A 17887-nucleotide genomic window follows, 5' to 3' on the forward strand; every position below is an offset into this window, starting at 1 on the left:
GCTATTGGCTCTTTTGGAGCCCCTGGGCGCACGCGGGGCTGCTGTCGGCCACCGAATCCTCGAGGGTCCGCAAGATTCGCTTAGCAACTTTGCCACAACAACCCTCCACAACCCACAGACCCCAGACAAAATCCCCTAATAGGTGGCAGAACTTTTCACTTATTCAAACAGCCGACCGACTTGGACGGCTGCCGCTTTGCTTTAAAGGAAGCAGCGACCTTGTCGGTTCACAGATGGCTTTATGAATGGGAAAAAGAGAGTCCTTGTGGGACGGCCAGAGTGATTAGCTGGTTAGGTCTCCTGGACACCTTTCTTTAGTTTATCGTGACCTACATATGAACACCTTTTCACGGTGAGAAAACATCATCGTGGATATACGTTCTTTGTTATCTATCAAAATTCATCACCAAATACTGCACTGTGCTAAACGTCTCTTGATCCATATGAAAACTCACAGTTGTTTTGGCATTTTGTTAAAGCTTCAATAAGTTAAAATCAAAGTACCTGATGGATTTCACAGTGTGTTTCTCAGTAATTTTATTCCTGACTTCAATGTTCCATTTCTGATGGATACCATTAGATTTCCACTCTGATTCTGACACTGGGCATTAACTTTGGATGGAAATAAAGTGCCAGTGATAAATTTTGAAACTATTATCTTTTTTTTTTCATGAATAAATCCTTTCCTTCCCAAATAAATGCTCTAAAACTCTAATAAAGTTTTGTGAGGATTACACTCTGCCAAGTGGATGGCAGATGTATAAATTTTCTCTTGTTGCACTATCTCATATATTAAATTTGTGATCCAAGTATTTGACCTCAAACTCAGACCTCACTAGCTGGCTGACTTACTCCCCTGGGGTATAAAGTAGACAATGCCTTATTTAAATGCCTGTCCCAGCCAAGTGCTTTTTGTTTGGTTGTTTTTTTTTTTTTTTTAGGACCTCGAGTGTAACCTGCCCCATAATTGTCCCTGATACTTTGTAGAAGAGAGCATCAGAAATCTTACTAGGGTAACATTAAAAACCAGGATGCACTCTAAAAGTTAGCTCAATTGTTTTCCCTCTATAAGAGTAGCATTTCTAGAAAGCTCACCTAATTTGATATCAAATGAAAGGCCAAGAGTAGAATCTTGTTTCAACATGCCATAATGGGTCTACCACAAACATAGGCTTTGTTAAACTATAAAGTGCTTTCATACTGCTGGTAGTATAAAGATTGCTTAAGAATTAATTACCTTTTCTTTAGATTGGTATTGAAACATAGAACTTTTCTTAAAATAATTAATGACTACATATCACTAGGAGATAAACCTTAGAAATGAACACTTACCCAATATATTTAATGAACAAGAAACAGGATTTTCTCCTCCATTTTCATTCCTTATTTTCTTAATTAATGGGTAATCATTTTCTTAGTTGACTGAAATCCTTTACCATCCATTTCCTTAAGCATTTTACTCATTTTAGAACATAGAGAATACAATTAAATTATGTTGATCAGTTAATTGGAAAGACATTTTTTTAAGCGTCCTTTTAATGAGATGAAAGACACCAACAACTATATATCAGAAATGTATCAGTTTCAGCTGGATTATCCAGGCTTGGCAATTTCGTTTTCCAACCCTTGAAGTTGAATCAATCTTCTCCCTTGAAACTACTTATTTCAGAGTCTTTATACACTAATGTGATAAGGGTATCCTCAGGATTTATATCAAATGATAAATAGGGCTCTTAGAATAGTGTATGTGATTCTACTAGTAGACTTTGGATTTTATGTAATTTTGCTCCCAGTGAGAACAAACTTTACATGAACAATCAGACAACAAGCTTTAGTTTCTGGGTTATTGGTTGTTCATGCAGCAGCCACTGATGGTGGAGAATGGTATCTGGCTCTGTGATGATAACCTAAGCTGATATCCAAGTCATCTTCTCTTGTGGACTTTTAAAATATATTTTATTTAGTTTTTTCTTATTTAATTTAAAATTTTATCTTTAGGTATTTTTCTTTGTCTCTGATGCTGACTTTTATTTTTCTGATTTTTTTTATTCTTCTTTTCAATAGGGCGTGAACCATATATGATACAATATAGGAGTGAATTCCAACCAAGTTGAGAATTGTTGGCCAAACAGATATTACAAACTCAAATGCCTCTGGGTGTCAGGCAGGAAATGAAAAGGAGTCACTGGGCATGAGTGCAGCAGGCAACATGGAATGTGACAGAGAGCCCGAGGATTAAGGCAGCAAGAGTTTTTGTGAGTCAGTTATGTTATGTGAGCGTGCAAATCCAGTTTCTGTTTTTTTGTTTTGTTTTATTTTGTTTTGAGAGAAGACAGAAATTTAGACTCTGTGTGTGTGTAAAAATCTTATCACTAAATCCTGGCAAGGTACAAATTCGAGTTTGTGCAAATTACCAACACACCAACCCGTACACACTTTCAGATGGAATATATCCCACGGGCAATTTAAGCATTTTGTGGGAGGGCTGGAGCCATTTAATTGTCAAGGTGTATTTTTTCCATTTATATTTGAAAGTACTTTTCAAGAGGAAAACTCTAAAGTTAATCAAGAATCAACCCAAGTTACAAAAATCAGTGAGAGGCAGAGAGGCAGGTCCCAGTTTTTCCAGGCCCGGGGTATTCCGTGCTAGGATCTGGGACTGGAGTCAGGATACCACGTGAATGGTGGTGCTTCCCGAAACTGCAGCAGGGGCCCTTGCCCATGGTTGGTTATCTATTGTTCTGTGACAAACCACCCCCGAACCGTGGTGGCTTCAATGACATAACTTACTTTGCTCACATATCTGAGATTTGAGCAGGGCTTGTTGGGGACAGCTTTTTGTGGCTTCACTTGGCAGAAGTGGGTGGTTGGAGCCATCTGAAGGCCCACCCACTCACTTCTCTGGTTGCTGACGGTGTTGGGGGTTCTTGAGCCAGTGCTGTGTGGGAATGTGGGGGCGGCTGGGTTTCCTCACAGCAGAGTAGCTGGGTCCCAAGGGTGACCATCAGAGACTCAGATGGTTTCCAGTTGCTAAATCACGGTAAGTCCCGGAGAAGGCAGTGTGGCATTTGCCTGCAGCCATCTGGAGTAAAAGAGCAGACTATGAATTTCCTCGCCTCAAGGCAAGGGGCTTAGCCACCCTTAAAAGAACACCAGAGACCTGTCTCTGTGGAAATCTCCTTGCCCATTTTTTCACTCTTCTGACCCTGTCTGGAATTGTCTTCTCAAAGGGTGTATAACCAGGTACCATCAAAATGGGAAAAGAGAGAAGCGTTGTGGCTGCGAGGTGGATCCTGTCTCAGTGTTAACTATTGGATAGAATGTTCTGAAGTGGCTTACACTTGTGGAAACGCCACCCCTGCCACGCTCCGAGGGCAGTTTCTACACTTTCACAGAAGCACCAGGGGTGGGGGTTGGAGGCAGTCTTGTGCATTGGCTTTTGAAAACCTCACAATTTTGTCTGAATGAATCAGCTCAGCTCTCACTTCCCTGATGGATTCGTGTCCTTTCCTTGTTCTTTGCCCCTTTTTGACACAGAGTAACCCCACCCCCACCCAGACCACTTAGCAACTCTGAGTCCTCATTTGAGACCAGTAATCGGGATTGATGAATGCCTAGTTTGTGTGAGTCAGAGAAGAGAGCACCATTGTCGGATGTGCCTGTTGAATTTGTGCAAAAACAGATCCCCCCTTCCTCTGGAAGTATAGACTGCTAGTGAATGGAGGCTGAAACATGTCATCATTTGTTACAGCCTTGCTCGGTGGCTTTCTCTGAAACTGAGGCCTTTCTGTGATCCCCAGAAGTAAGTCAGCAGCAGGGTAATTGCTGCTAGGCTGTTCAGTGAGGAAGTGCTTGGAACTGATTTGAAATCACAGAAAACAGTGAGCATTCTTTTCTGATAATGATGTGCTGCTTTTAAGTGCACCGCTGGCAACAAAGAAATGTTTGGAAAGCAAACTGAGAAGCTGCGAGGGAAGGAGGAAGAGTGTGCAACCCTGATGCAGCTCAGCTAGTGCTTTGTTAAGAGGTATTTACAAGTCTTCAGATTATGCCCCCGGATTTCCAGATGACAAAGTGATCTCTTCAACCTTCGTGCTTTGGTGCGTTAGTAATGAGGACACATGCTCTGCGTAGGGCTCCAGTGCCTGATGATACTGTTCAGCTGTGTGGTTGTCTCCGGCATAGTGGAAGATTTTGTAATGCTAGCTCTAGGAGCCAAGGGAACAGTGCACCTGAACTGATAAACAGTGTGCAAGGCTTCAGGCAACCAATGGCTTATTTCTGGAGTCTTGAAAGGAGAGGCAAAGGGCTACTTCACAGAAAGTCAATAGTGATTTTATGGTTCGTTGTTTATGATAGAGACCTATTAAAATAAAGTTGCTAGCAAAAGGGATGAATACATGAATACATTCTACATCATTGGGCTTTTGGAAGATGTTTGATCCACATGTAATAAAAAATAAGTACATGGATGCCCCACAATGCTGTTTATTGCAACTTTTAAAATCTAGTAGAGAACTTAAAACAGCTTATTTCCAAGGAGCATCTTCCAGATCTATGTGTTTTGTTTTTTTTTCTTTCTGATAACTGAATGCATTTATTTATTCACTGTTCAACACTTTGAGCACTACCCATGTTTCAGGAAGGTTCTCTACTAATTTTTACTGTTATTAATGTGGAAAAACCAAGCACCAGGTTTCTTGTAGAAGAGAGTCAAGAGTCTCCCTGCCAAGCTCACAGTCCTGCAGACAGATGCGAGCCCCTGGAGGCTGGCAAGGAGAGTACAGGCAGGGGCCGCACTGTGGGGTAAAGGCAGACAGAGGTCTGAGGACAGACAGGAGATACCTTAGAAGCAGAGGAATTTGAGGAGGAGGTGGTCCCAAGTGTCTGGTGCTGCAGAGGCTGAGAACAAGGCCTGAAGGGGGCACTAGATTTGGGATTGGGATGACCAGCTTTCAGCCAAATAAAGAGTGGTGGGTAGTGACAGAAAGGGGACAGTGTGCCCAAATAAGGGGAAATCACATAGCAAAGTCCTGAAACCATAGTCTTTCCTGGGCATTCCCAGAATGTTAAATTTACCCATGATAGTTTATCCGTTCTTATTGGGTTATCGTTCCCCCTTTGTTAATTGCTCTCTGTTGCTAGTTTCCCTACATTCTACATTATGAACCATTTATTTTACATTTTTCAATGTTCACATTAGGGGTAGCATATACTATTTCTCTTTTTGTACCTGGCTTATTTCGCTCAGCATTATGTCTTCAAGGTTCATCCATGTTGTCATATGTTTCACGAGATCGTTCCTTCTTACTGCCTTGTAGTATTCCATCGTGTGTATATACCACATTTTATTTACCCACTCATCTGCTGAAGGACATTTGGGTTGTTTCCATGTCTTAGCAATTGTGAATAATGCTGCTATGAACATTGGCATGCAGATATCTGTTCCTGTCACTGCTTTCCGATCTTCCAGGTATATACCAAGAAGTGCAATTGCTGGATCGAAGGGTAACTTTATATCTAGTTTTCTGAGGAACTGCCAGACTGACTTCCAGAGTGGCTAAACCATTATACAGTCCCACTAACAATGAATAAGAGTTCCAATTTCTCCACATCCTCTATAGCATTTGTATTTTCCTGTTTGTTTAATGGCAGCCATTCTAATTGGTGTGAGATGGTATCTTGTTGTATTCTTAATTTGCATCTCTCTAATAGCTAGTGAAGCTGAACATTTTTTCATGTGTTTCTTTGCCATTTGTATTTTCTCTTCAGAGAACTGTCTTTTCATATCTTTTGCCCATTTTATAATTGGGCTGTCTGTACTATTGTCATTGAGTTGTAGGATTTCTTTATATATGCAAGATATCAGTCTTTTGTCAGATACATGGTTTCCAAAAATCTTTTCCCTTTGAGTTGGTTGCCTCCTCACTTTTTTTGACAAATTCCTTTGAAGTACAGAAACTTCTCAGCTTGAGGAGTTCCCATTTATCTATTTTTTCTTTTGTTGCTTGTGCTTTGGGTATAAGGTCAAGGAAGTGGCCATCTAATACAAGGTCTTAAAGATGTTTCCCTACATTATCTTCTAGGAGTTTTATGGTACTGTCTTTTATATTGAGATCTTTGATCCATATTGAGTTAATTTTTGTGTAGAGTGTGAGGTAGGGGTCCTCTTTCATTCTTTCGGATATAGATACCCAACTTTCCCAGCCCCATTTGTTGAAAAGACTGTTATGTCCCAGTTCATTGGCTTTGGGGGTCTTATCAAAGATCAGTTGGCCATAGATCTGGGGGTCTATCTCTGAATTCTCAATTCAATTCCATTGCTCAATATGTCTATCTTTGTGCCAGTACCATGCTGTTTTGACTACTGTGGCTTTATAATACGCTCCAAAGTCAGAGAGTGTAAGTCCTCCCACTTCATTTTTCTTTTTTAGAATGTTTTTAGCAATTCGAGGCATCTTCCCTTTCCAAATAAATTTTGATTACTAGCTTTTCCAAGTCTGCAAAGTAGGTTGTTGGAATTTTGATTGGGATTCCATTGAGTCTGTAAATAAGTTTGGGCAGAATTGACATCTTAATGACATTTAGCCTTCCTATCCATGAACATGGAATATTTTTCCATTTTTTAAGGTCCCCTTCTATTTCTTTTAGTAGACTTATGTAGTTTTCTTTGTATAGGTCTTTTACATCTTTGGTTAAGTTTATTCCTAGGTACTTGATTTTTTTAGTTGCTATTGAAAATAGTATCTTTTTCTTGAGTGTTTCTTCACTTTGTTCATTTCTAGCATAAAGAAACATTATTGACTTATGTGCATTAATCTTGTATCCCACTACTTTGCTAAATTTATTAGCTCTAGTAGCTGTATCGTCAATTTCTCAGAGTTTTCCAGATATAAGATCATATCATCTGCAAATAATGACAGTTTTGCTTCTTCCTTTCCAATTTGGATGCCTTTTATTTCTTTGTCTTGCCGGATTGCCCTGGCTAGCACTTCTAGCACAGTGTTGAATAACAGTGGTGACAGGAGACATCCTTGTCTTGTTCCTGATCTCAGAGGGAAGGCTTTCAGTCTCTCACCATTGAATACTATGCTGGCTGTGGGTTTTTCATACATGCTCTTAAGGAAGTTTCCTTCAATTCCTACCTTTTGAAGTGTTTTTATCAAAAAGGGATGTTGGATTTTGTTGAATGCTTTTTCAGCATCTATTGAGATGATCATTTGATTTTTCTCTTTTGATTTGTTAATGTGTTGTAATACATTGATTGATTTTCTTATGTTGAACCATCCTTGCATGCCTGGAAATTGTCCATTTCCTCTGCATTATCCAGGTTGTTGGCATACAGTTGTTCATAGTATCCTCTTATAATTTTTTAAATTTCTTCAGGATCCACAGTAATGTCATCTTTCTCATTCATTATTTTGTTTATATGGGTCTTCTCTCTTTCTGATTTTGTCAGTCTAGCTAGGGGCTTGTCAATCTTGTTGATCTTCTCAAAGAACCAATTCTTGGTGTTATTCATTCTCTCTATTTTGTTGTTGTTGTTGTTGTTCTCTATGTCATTTATTTCTGCTTTAATCCTTATTTCTTTTCTTCTACTTGGTTTAGGATTGGTTTGCTCTCCATTTTCTAGCTTCTTCAGTTGCTCCATTAGTTCTCTGATTTAGTTCTTTCTTCCTGTTCTAGTTTGCTAATGCTGCAGAATACAAAACACCAGAGATGGATTGGCTTTTATAAAAAGGGGGTTTATTTGGCTACACAGTTACAGTCTTAAGGCCATAAAATGTCCAAGGTAACACATCAGTAAACAGGTACCTTCACTGGAGGATGGCCAATGGCATCCGGAAAACCTCTGTTAACTGGGAAGGCACGTGGCTGGCGTCTGCTCCAAAGTTCTGGTTTCAAGATGGCTTTCTCCCAGGATGTTCCTCTCTAGGCTTCAGCTTCTCTCCAAAATGTCACTCTCAGTTGCTTTTGGGGCATTTGTCCTCTCTTAGCTTCTCCAGAGCAAAAGTCTGCTTTCAAAGGCAGTCTCCAAAATGTCTCTGTAAGCTGAAGCTCCTCTCTCAGTTCTAGTGCATTCTTCAAAGGGTCCCTCTTGGTTGTAGCGCCTCTTCAAACATCACTCACAGCTGCACTGAGTTCCTTCTCTTTGAGTCAGCTAATTTATATGGCTCCACTGATCAACTTAAACCCACCCTGGATGGGTGGAGCAACACCTCCATGGAAATTATCCAATCAGAGTCATCACCCACAGCTGGGTGGGACGCATTCTATAGAAGCACTCAAAGAATTACAATCTGATCAACCCTGATAACGTCTACCCATACAAGACTACATCAAAGATAATGGCGTTTGGGGGACATAATACATTCAAACTGGCACACTTCCTTTTTGATGTATGTGTTTAGTGCTATAAATTTCCCCATCTGTACTGCTTTTGCTGCATCCCATAGGTTTTGATATGTTGTGTTCTCATTTTCATTCTTTTCTATATATTTAGCAATTTCTCTTGCTATTTCTTCTTTAACCCACTGATAGTTTAGGAGTGTGTTGTTTAACATCCAGGTGTTTTTTTTAATTTTCTAAGTCTCTGATGGTTATTGACTTTTAATTGTATTCCATTGCAGTTAGAGAATGTGCTTTGAATAATTTCAATTTTTTTTAAATTTATTGAGGCTTGTTTTATGTTCCAGCATATGATCTATTCTGGAGAAAGTTCTGTGAGCACTAGAGAATGTGTATCCTGGTGATTTGGGATGTATGTTCTATATATGTCTCTTAAATAAAATTCATTTATCAGATTGTTTAGGTTTTCAATTTCCTTATTGGTCTTCTGTCTCGTCGATCTATCTATAGGAGAGAGTGATGTGTGGAAATTTCCAATAATTATTGTGGAAACATCAGTGTTTGTCTCATGTATTTTGTGGCACCTTGATTGGGTGCATAAACATTTATGATTGTTATTTCTTCTTGTTGAATTGCCCCTTTTATTAGTATGTAGTGGCCTTCTTTGTTTCTCATAACATCCTTGCATTTAAAGTCTATTTTATCTGATTTTAATATTGCTACTCCTGCCTTCTTTTGGCTGTAGCTTGCATGAAATATTTTTTTTCCATCCTTTCACTTTCAATTTCTTTGTGTCCCTGTGTCTAAGGTGAGTCTCTTGTATGCAACATATTGATGGTTCACGTTTTTTGATCCATTCTGCCAATCTATGTCTTTTAATTCGGGATTTTAATCCATTTACATTCAATGTTATTACTGTGAAGACATTTCTTGAATCAGCTATCCTATCCTTTGGTTTATGTTTGTCAGATATATTTTTTACCTCTCTTTCTTAATGTCCTTTAAGGTACCCATACTGAATCTCTTTAGTACTGAACCTTTCTCCATATCTCTCTCTCCTTTCTTTGTTTCTCTGTTGGTAGGGCTCCTTTAGTATCTCAAGTAGGGCAGTAGCAAATTCTCTCAGCATTTGTTTGTCTGTGAAAAATTTAAGCTCTCCCTCAAATTTGAAGGAGAGCTTTGCTGGATAAAGAATTCTTGGTTGGCAATTTTTCTCTCTCAGAGTTTTAAATATGTCATGCCACTGCCTTCTCACCTCCATGGTGGCTGCTGAGTAGTCATTACTTAGTCTTATGCTATTTCCTTTGTAAGTGGTGAGTTGCTTTTCTCTTACTGCTTTAGAACTTGCTCCTTCTCTTCAGTATTTGACAATCTGATCAGAATATGTCTCGGAGTGCGTTTATTTGGATTTATTTTATTTGGAGTTTGCTGGGCATTTATGGTTTGTGTATTTATGGTGTTTAGAAGATTTGGAAAGTTTCCCCCAAGAATTTCTTTGAATACTCTTCCTAGACATTTACCCTTCTCTTCCCCTTCTGGAACACCAATGAGTCTTATCTTTGGATGTTTTATATTATCTATCATATCTCTGAGGTCCATTTCGATTTGTTCAATTTTTTCCCCATTCTTTCTTTTGTTCTTTCATTTTCCATTCTGTCGTCCTCGAGGTCACTGATTCACTGTTTAGCTTCCTCTAGTCTTGTACTGTGAGTATCCAGAATCTTTTTAATTTGGTCAACAATTTCCTTTATTTCCATAGATCCTCTATTTTTTTGTTTACTCTTGCAATTTCTTCTTTATGCTCTTCTAGGGTCTTCTTCATGTCCTTTATATTCTGTGCCATGCTCTCATTGTTTGTCTTTAGTTCTTTGATTAATTGTTCCAAGTACTGTATCTTCTCTGATCTTTTGATTTGGTTGTTTGGGTTTGGGTTATCATGTCATCTGTTTTTTTCATATGCTTTAAAATTTTCTGTTGTTTTTGGCCTCTTGGCATTTGCTTAACTTGATAGTGTTCTTTAAGCATATGTAGACTGATTTAAACACTTATCTCTAATTTGTCAGATCTACAGCTTGGTGGAGTACACTTTCTCTAACCAGCAGGTGGCATCTGTGAGCCACCTATTCCCCTCAAGCCTTTTCTCCCCAACTTTGTCTTTGCGGTGAGTTGGGGTCTGAGTATTGTGGGGGTCCAATTGGTGCACCAAGTTTACATGTGTAGTTGGTGCTGCCCGCCCTAAATGTGGGGTGTGTTTCTGAGTGGTTAGGGAGGGAGAGCAGCTTTAATAATCAGATCTCCCAGTTGTTCCTGGAGATTTGAAGCTGTTGCAATAGTCTAATCCTTCAGTTCGGTCTCACCACAGTTTGTCTCTGCCACTGACCCACAAGTCCTTGGTATTGGCATATGGTCCCTGGGACTTGTGAGTGGGTCCCTCTTCCAAGCTGTGCCCTCCTAGAGCTTCTGCTGAGGGAAGGCTGTGCTATGTCACAGGTATGCACCATCCCCCAAGGGAAGTTCTGGGCCATAGAGCCATGTAGGGATGTTCCCAGCCTGCTGAAAGGATGGCTGAATGGGGCGTGTTAATTTCTCCCTTTTCCCACAGCTCTGCTTTCCCAGCTCTGGGACAATTAGCTGCAGTTGCACAAAAGGCTATTGTCCATGCCAGATATTGTGGCATGTGTGCACGTTGCTGGCAACAGTTCCCTTCACACTGAGTTGTTTGGGGCAGCTCTGGGCTGTGGTGCTGGTACTGGGCAGGAGTGTTCGCAGCCCACCAGGAAGATGGCTATAAGGGAATGCCCCCCTTTTCTTGGGAAGTTATGGTGTTTAGCGAATTTCCTCAGCCACTAGACTTACTGCTTTGTCCCTCAGAGCTAAGACAGCTCTGCCTGGGCCCAAATTGCAAATCTTTGAGGCTTTCTATAATAGGCTTCTTGGAGTAATTGTTTTAGAAAAAGAGAAAAAGATTAAAAGAAAAGAAAAAGAAAAAGAAAAAGAAGAGCCCTCCTTGCAGATCTGATGGGCTATTGAAATGCTAAGAGACAAGGAAATTAGGGCCATTAAGGAACAATCAAGAAAGCAGAGAGACCAGCTCCTCAGACAAGGGTCCTTGCCCTCTGGATTTGCATGTGAGCCTGATTCTGTTTGACCCCTGCCCTTCTACAGTTTATGTTCCCCGGAACTCCAAAAAGTCTCTGTTTTTATTTTTGTTTTGTTTTGTTTTTTTTTGCTGTTTTTGCTAGCCCTATCTCCTCTCTGCTAGGCTGACTGCTCCCAGATTCTCTGGTGTCTAGTCTCAGTCTGTCTATGTTTGGAGTTTCGATCAGCAGTCTTGAGTTTTCAATCAGAGCCGCAACTGCAGTTCTCCCTCCTCATTCCCAGCACCAACGGCCCCTCCTCCCGTGGGACTGAGCCTGGCAGGGAGGGGCACAGGTGCCTTGGTCATGAGAACTTACAGATTTCGCTGATCTCAGCTGTTCCATGCATTCATGAGTGTTCTATGAAGTATGCCCAAAGTCAAATTGCTCTGCGGTGTCCAGTCCACGCAGTTCCTGGCTTTCTACCTACTGCCCTGGAGGAGTAACTAAAACCCACACCTCACCAGTCTGCCATCTTGCCCCACTTCCAGATCTTTGTGTTTTTAACTTTTTAAATTCTGGAGTAGACAAAACAACAATAACAAAAACAACAACAACAAAAACAAAAAACAAAAACTGCGAGCTACTCATAAGGATAGCATATATGCAGAAATTTCTGCAAAATAATTTCAAATGGATAATTTTTGGTAACTTTAAAATTGGAATTATGTATCTCAGTGCTATACAAAGAATGTATAGAAAAATTTAATTTACTATGAAGAATATGCTTAATTACTCATCTAAGGTAGCTAAAAATTATAATAAAATCTTAAAACAATTCTAGATTTTATGAGTTAAATTTTGAGGTTTTGTATATTTATTGGCAGTCTCTTAAATGCCCAGGCTCTGGTTGATTCTTCCCAACATCCCACTACTGCCTTCCTACCCCCCCACCCCAGTTTTACAGGTGAGGAAACTGAACCTTAGTTAATGTACAGATTAGCCTCCATTCCTTTCCTTTGAGTCTGGTTAGTTGCTCTTTCTATCCCTGCAAGCAAGCTGTAGCTTACATAAAAACATATTCCAATTTTCTTTCTAAATAGTCAAAGAACATGTATTATAAAATATAGTTTTAAAAAACATTGATAAAATTCACAATATTTTTGGTACTATTTTGTTCCATTATAAATGTCATAGATATATATTTTTATATGATATGATTTTTTATTATTTTTCATTCATTGAGCTCTTAACATGTGCCATGCATTGTAAGTCCATAAAGGGCATTATTTCATGTTAATTCTCACAATAGCCTTATGAGGTCAATACTCTTATTTCTCCCATTTTGTGGATGGGTAAACTTGAGGCTCCAGATCCAACAGTAAATCCTTTGTGACTTTCCTGTGCCTGTTTCAGTAAAAAACTCATGTATAGGCAGAGAATGTTGGCATATTCATTCATTCAGTTGAAGGTTACTGAACATTTCTAGATGCTGAAGGCACAGCATTGATCAAGTTGAAATCATTGGTATCACAGAGCTCATGTTTGGGCAGGGGTTTAAACAAATAAATACACAAGACAGATCTCAGAGAGTGACACGTGTTGTGCAGGCAATTAAAGAGGGTGATGTGATAGGCAGTAACCATCTGGCTATTTCAGATTCAGATGCTTATTATCAAAACATGAAGAAAAACTAGTGTCTTTCAAGGTTAACTGCAACATAGTGTTTACAATTCAAAATATTATATACTATGAAGAGTATTATCGGGCAGGGGTATCCAAGAACTCAGTAGACCTTGACTATAGCAAACTGCTTACCTGGAAGAAAAATAAGTAATGTTTTTTTCGTGTGTGTCTGAATCACATGAGCTCTCCTTTCTATTTCTGTGACACTGTTATGCAGATATTCAGTAAGCTCAACTAGTCTTTCAGGTGCTGATCTAAAAACTTGTTGATATTGTGGAAGTTTCTTTGTAGTAGGTGTGAATATTTTTTTCTGTGTTCTGTCTCACCCTTGATAATATTAGAGAGCTAAAGGATTTTGTGAAGCTAGGCCAACAAAACAACATGAGCCTAGGGAAGATTCCTCCCTTTCATTCAAAATTTTTTTTCTTTTTCTTTTTAATTTTTATTGGGATTGTTCATATACCATACAATTATCCAAAGATTCAAAGTGTGCAATCAGTTGCCCCTGGTACCCTCATACAGCTGTGCATCCATCAGTGCACTTAATTTTTGTTCAATTTTTAGAACCTTTTCATTACTCCAGACAAGAAATAAAATGAAAGATGAAAAAAGGAAAAAAAAAAAAAAACAAAAAAAACCCCAAAAAACCTTTCATTCAATTTTTAGCTAAAATTATGAAATCTCATTTTGTTAGGCAAATTAAATTGCTAATTCTTTTCCTGCAAAGTTCCTGCCCTGAAACCCCTCTCATACAAGGAAACTCATGGTAGATGAGGCCCTGTGGAAGTCGGCCTCCTGGGACTCAGCACCCATGTCCCTTTGGACAGGGCAGATAGATTCACGCTATGGCGGATGGCAGCCCAGTAAGGAGCCGGCAGAGCTAATAGGGAATTGGGAACTGTGAAAGCCACTTCCTGTATCGTCTGCACATTGGAATTACTTGGGGATCTTTTAAAAAGTCCTGTATCCAGACCACACTCCAGAACAATTGAATCACTATGTCCAGGGTTGGACACAGTTACGAGCTTTTCAAGTTTTCCAGGTGATTCCAGTGTGGGGGAGATTTCAGGAACTATTGACCTTAAGTGGTCAGGCCCTTTCACAGGTATCTGATGCCTTCCTTGTGGCCAACTTGCAGGAGTCTGGGAGAGTCCAGGCACAGGCCTGAGGGTACAAAGAGGGATTCCATATAAAGCCGTTCAGAGTAACCAACTGACATTTGAAGCAAGGGCTACCTTATACTTGGATATTTATGATTATTTTATAAAACAGAAAACTAACATAGATTTTCCTGTTATGGAAACAATTCTGAGATGAATTTCATGAGTTCGTTGATAATACCCCATATTTCCTCAAAGTTCTTTGGTGAAACAGGAGCAGCAGTTGGAAAACTGAGGATAGCGGTGTGTTTCAAAAAATGCTGGATCGGGAATCTTTTTCTTCTCTTCGTAGCCCTCCACCATTCCTACACATCTTTTGTCAACAGGATACCAGTTGCTGTATGTCTAACCGATAGGAGTATCTGCCCACACAGTGTCTAATATAGTTACACATGCACATGTCAAAGGAACATGAATAAATGAAAGTCCCAGGTGATTCTCAGCCTTCATTTAAGGCAAGGGAAGTGTTTCTTCCTGAAATCTTTTGTTAGGATTAACAGTAACAAAATGGACTCCCTTGGTATTTGGAAAAATTCTTAAGCATCTTTCCAGTTGTATGAATAGATTTCCTTTCCCTTCCTTCCCACATTCTCCAAGGTTCCTAATAAGCAGTGCTATGCCCTATAGCTGTAACTGCTGCAGAGACGAGGAGTAACAGGAGTAGTGGATAATTAGTATTTTATTAGTGGGTGGGTGGGACTTTTACAAGTTGATGACTGTGCCAGTGCTGCTGGGTCTTCCCTAGGTACCAGGAACAATTCCGTGTGCTTGGCAGGGTCTTAAGGCATACCTGCCCGATACCTGCTGAGCGTTCAAAGCAGGAAGTCTTCTAAAGTCTTCTAGACTCAGCGTGAGCCTCTGTCCTGCTCACTACTTACTTGTGTGGCCCTTGACAAACTCCTTACCTCCTCTGTGTGAAGAAGGGACTCATGCTATCTAATCAACAGCTTGTGAGGATTGTGTGATATAAGCACACAAAGCTCTTGGCAGAGTATGTGACACATTGTAAGTACTTGATAAATAAGGTATTATTATAATGAATCAATCACTTAGAGAAATGTCAGAATTGTCAGAACACCAGATGAAGACAAATGTTCCACTTTTCGGGGTGGGGGAGAAGGTGTGTGCTAAATATAGATGGTGAGATTGATAACCAGTTTTGAGAAAAATTCAAGAACAATCTTGAAGCAAATGGTTTGTGAGCATTTTGTGATCACTGAGGACCATAGGCCAGCATGGTTATAATACACACATGTTATATTAATGAGACTGCATTTTCTTTTGCATTTGGTTTGCTGGACCTGCAGATTGGGATATTGAATAAATGGTGCATCTGAATGATAGTAAGTTATTTTGCAAGGTTTCTTATGATATCCCTGTAGAATAAGGACTATACTAAGGTTGAATTAGTTGCAATAATAAATGTTTAACATTCATACCCAAAACATATTGTTAACAGACTGGCTACATTAGATTACAGAATGAGGACTCAAACGATAGTGATATATTAAAATAATGAAAGGAAACTAAAAGTTAAAAATTCATTGGTACTGCAAGTAAACTTCAACACTTGGTTAAAAAATTAGCTGTGTATATAGGAAATGTGTAAAATTTGGCTTAATTGGAATTCATATGAAAAAGGTCTAAGTATTGGTTCATTTTCAGTTCAACATGAGACAATAGTGTGATTTGACTGCCAGACACACAAATGCAATATTAACCTATAAATGCTATCGTTCCCATTGAGGACAGTGATATTGTCACTGTACTCTGTGTTAGTCTGATCACACCAGAGGATTCCTTCTAGGAATAGGATTTTTTTTCCATGCCTTTTTTGGGTACAGTTATATATATATATATATATATATACACACACACACATATATATATATATATTTATTGAGATTGTTCACATACCATACAACTATCCAAAGATCCAAAGTATACAATCTGTTGCCCATGGTACCATCATACAGCTGTGCATCCATCAACACAATTATTTTTTTCAATTTTTAAATATTTTCATTACTCCAGAAAAGAAATAAAGGCAAGAAAAGGAAACTCAAATCCTCCCATACCCCTAACCACACCCCCCTCCATTACTGATTCATAGTTTTGGTATAGTATATTTGTTACTGTTCATGAAAAAATGTTAAAATACTACTACCTGTAGTATATAGTTTGCAATAGGTATATGTTTTTTTGCATACGTACCTCTTTATTATTAACTTCTAGTTATAGTGTCATACATTTGTTCTAGTTTGTGAGAAAGATTTCTAATATTTGTGTAGTTAATCACAGACATTGTCCACCACAAGGTTCACTGTTTTATACATTACCATCTTTTAACCTTCAACTTTCCTTCTGGTGACATATGTGACTCTGAGCTTACCCTTTCCACCACATTCATACACCTTTCAGCACTGTTTGTTATTCTCACAACATGCTACCATCGCCCCTGTCCATTTCCAAACGTTTAAGTTCACCCTAGTTGAACATTCTGCTCATAATAAGCACCTGCTCCCCATTCTTTAGCTTTATTCTATATCCTGGTAACTTATATTTTATGTTTATAAGTTTACATATTATAATTACTTCATATCAGTGAGACCCTGCAATATTTACCTTTATGTGTCTGTCTTATTTCACTCAATATAGTGCCCTCAAGATTTCTTCATCAACCCATTTCTTTTAAGATGGTTTTGTTCACACACCATACATTCCGTCCTAAGTAAACAATCATTGGTTCCCTGTATAGTCATGTGTTTATGTATTCAGCACCATTGCCACTATTTATAGAAGGACATCTCCATTTCTTCCACAAACAAGGAAGAAGAATCAAAGAAGGCAGAGAGACAAAAGAAAAAGAAAAGAGAAAGAGAGAGAAAAAAACAAAACAAAACAAAAAACAAAACTTGACAGCTAGAAAGCGACAAAAGGAAAGGTAGCATCAACCTAAAGTAGAATAAAGAGTCAGACAACATCACCAATGCCTGGAGTCCCATACCCTTCCCCTATTCCCTACCCGCCCATATGCATTTAGCTTTGGTATATTACCTTTGTTATATTAAAGGAAGCATAATACAATGTTTCCATAAATTATAGTCTCTAGTTTGCATTGATTGTATTTCCCCCCCAATCCCACCTTAGTTTTAACACCTTGCAATGTTGACATTCATTTGTTCTACCTCATGTAAAAATATATTTGTAGCTTTTGTTACAATCATTGAGCACCCTAGGTTTTCTGAGTTACACAGTCCCAGTCTTTATCCTTCATCTTTTGTTCTGGTGTCCTACATGGTCCCAACCTTCCTCTTTCAACCATGCTTACAGTCATCTTTGTTCAGTGTACTTATGTTGTTGTGCTACTAGCTCCCAAAATTGTTTTCCAAACCTCTCACTTCTGTCTTTTCCTTTCTATCTGTAGTGCTTCCGTTAGTGTTTCCTGAAGAGCAGGTATCTTGTCCACAAACTCTGTCATTGTTTGTTTGTCAAAGAATATTTTAAGCTCTTCCTCATATTTGAGGGATAGTTTTGCTGGTTATAGGATTCTTGGTTGGTGCTTTTTCTCTTTCAGTATCTTAAATATATCACCCCACTTCCTACTTGCCTCCA

The 17887-nt window shown here is 39.0% G+C and overlaps 1 protein-coding gene across 1 annotated transcript in view; it reads left to right on the forward strand.

Annotated features, from left to right (window-relative positions):
• The window catches only part of MOXD1 (monooxygenase DBH like 1), a 101819-nt gene that overhangs the window by 672 nt on the left and 83260 nt on the right, over nucleotides 1–17887 (forward strand). The window lies entirely within an intron of this gene.

The sequence above is a fragment of the Choloepus didactylus genome, chromosome 7 (genome assembly GCF_015220235.1).
Source record: "Choloepus didactylus isolate mChoDid1 chromosome 7, mChoDid1.pri, whole genome shotgun sequence".
Lineage (NCBI taxonomy): Eukaryota > Metazoa > Chordata > Mammalia > Pilosa > Megalonychidae > Choloepus > Choloepus didactylus.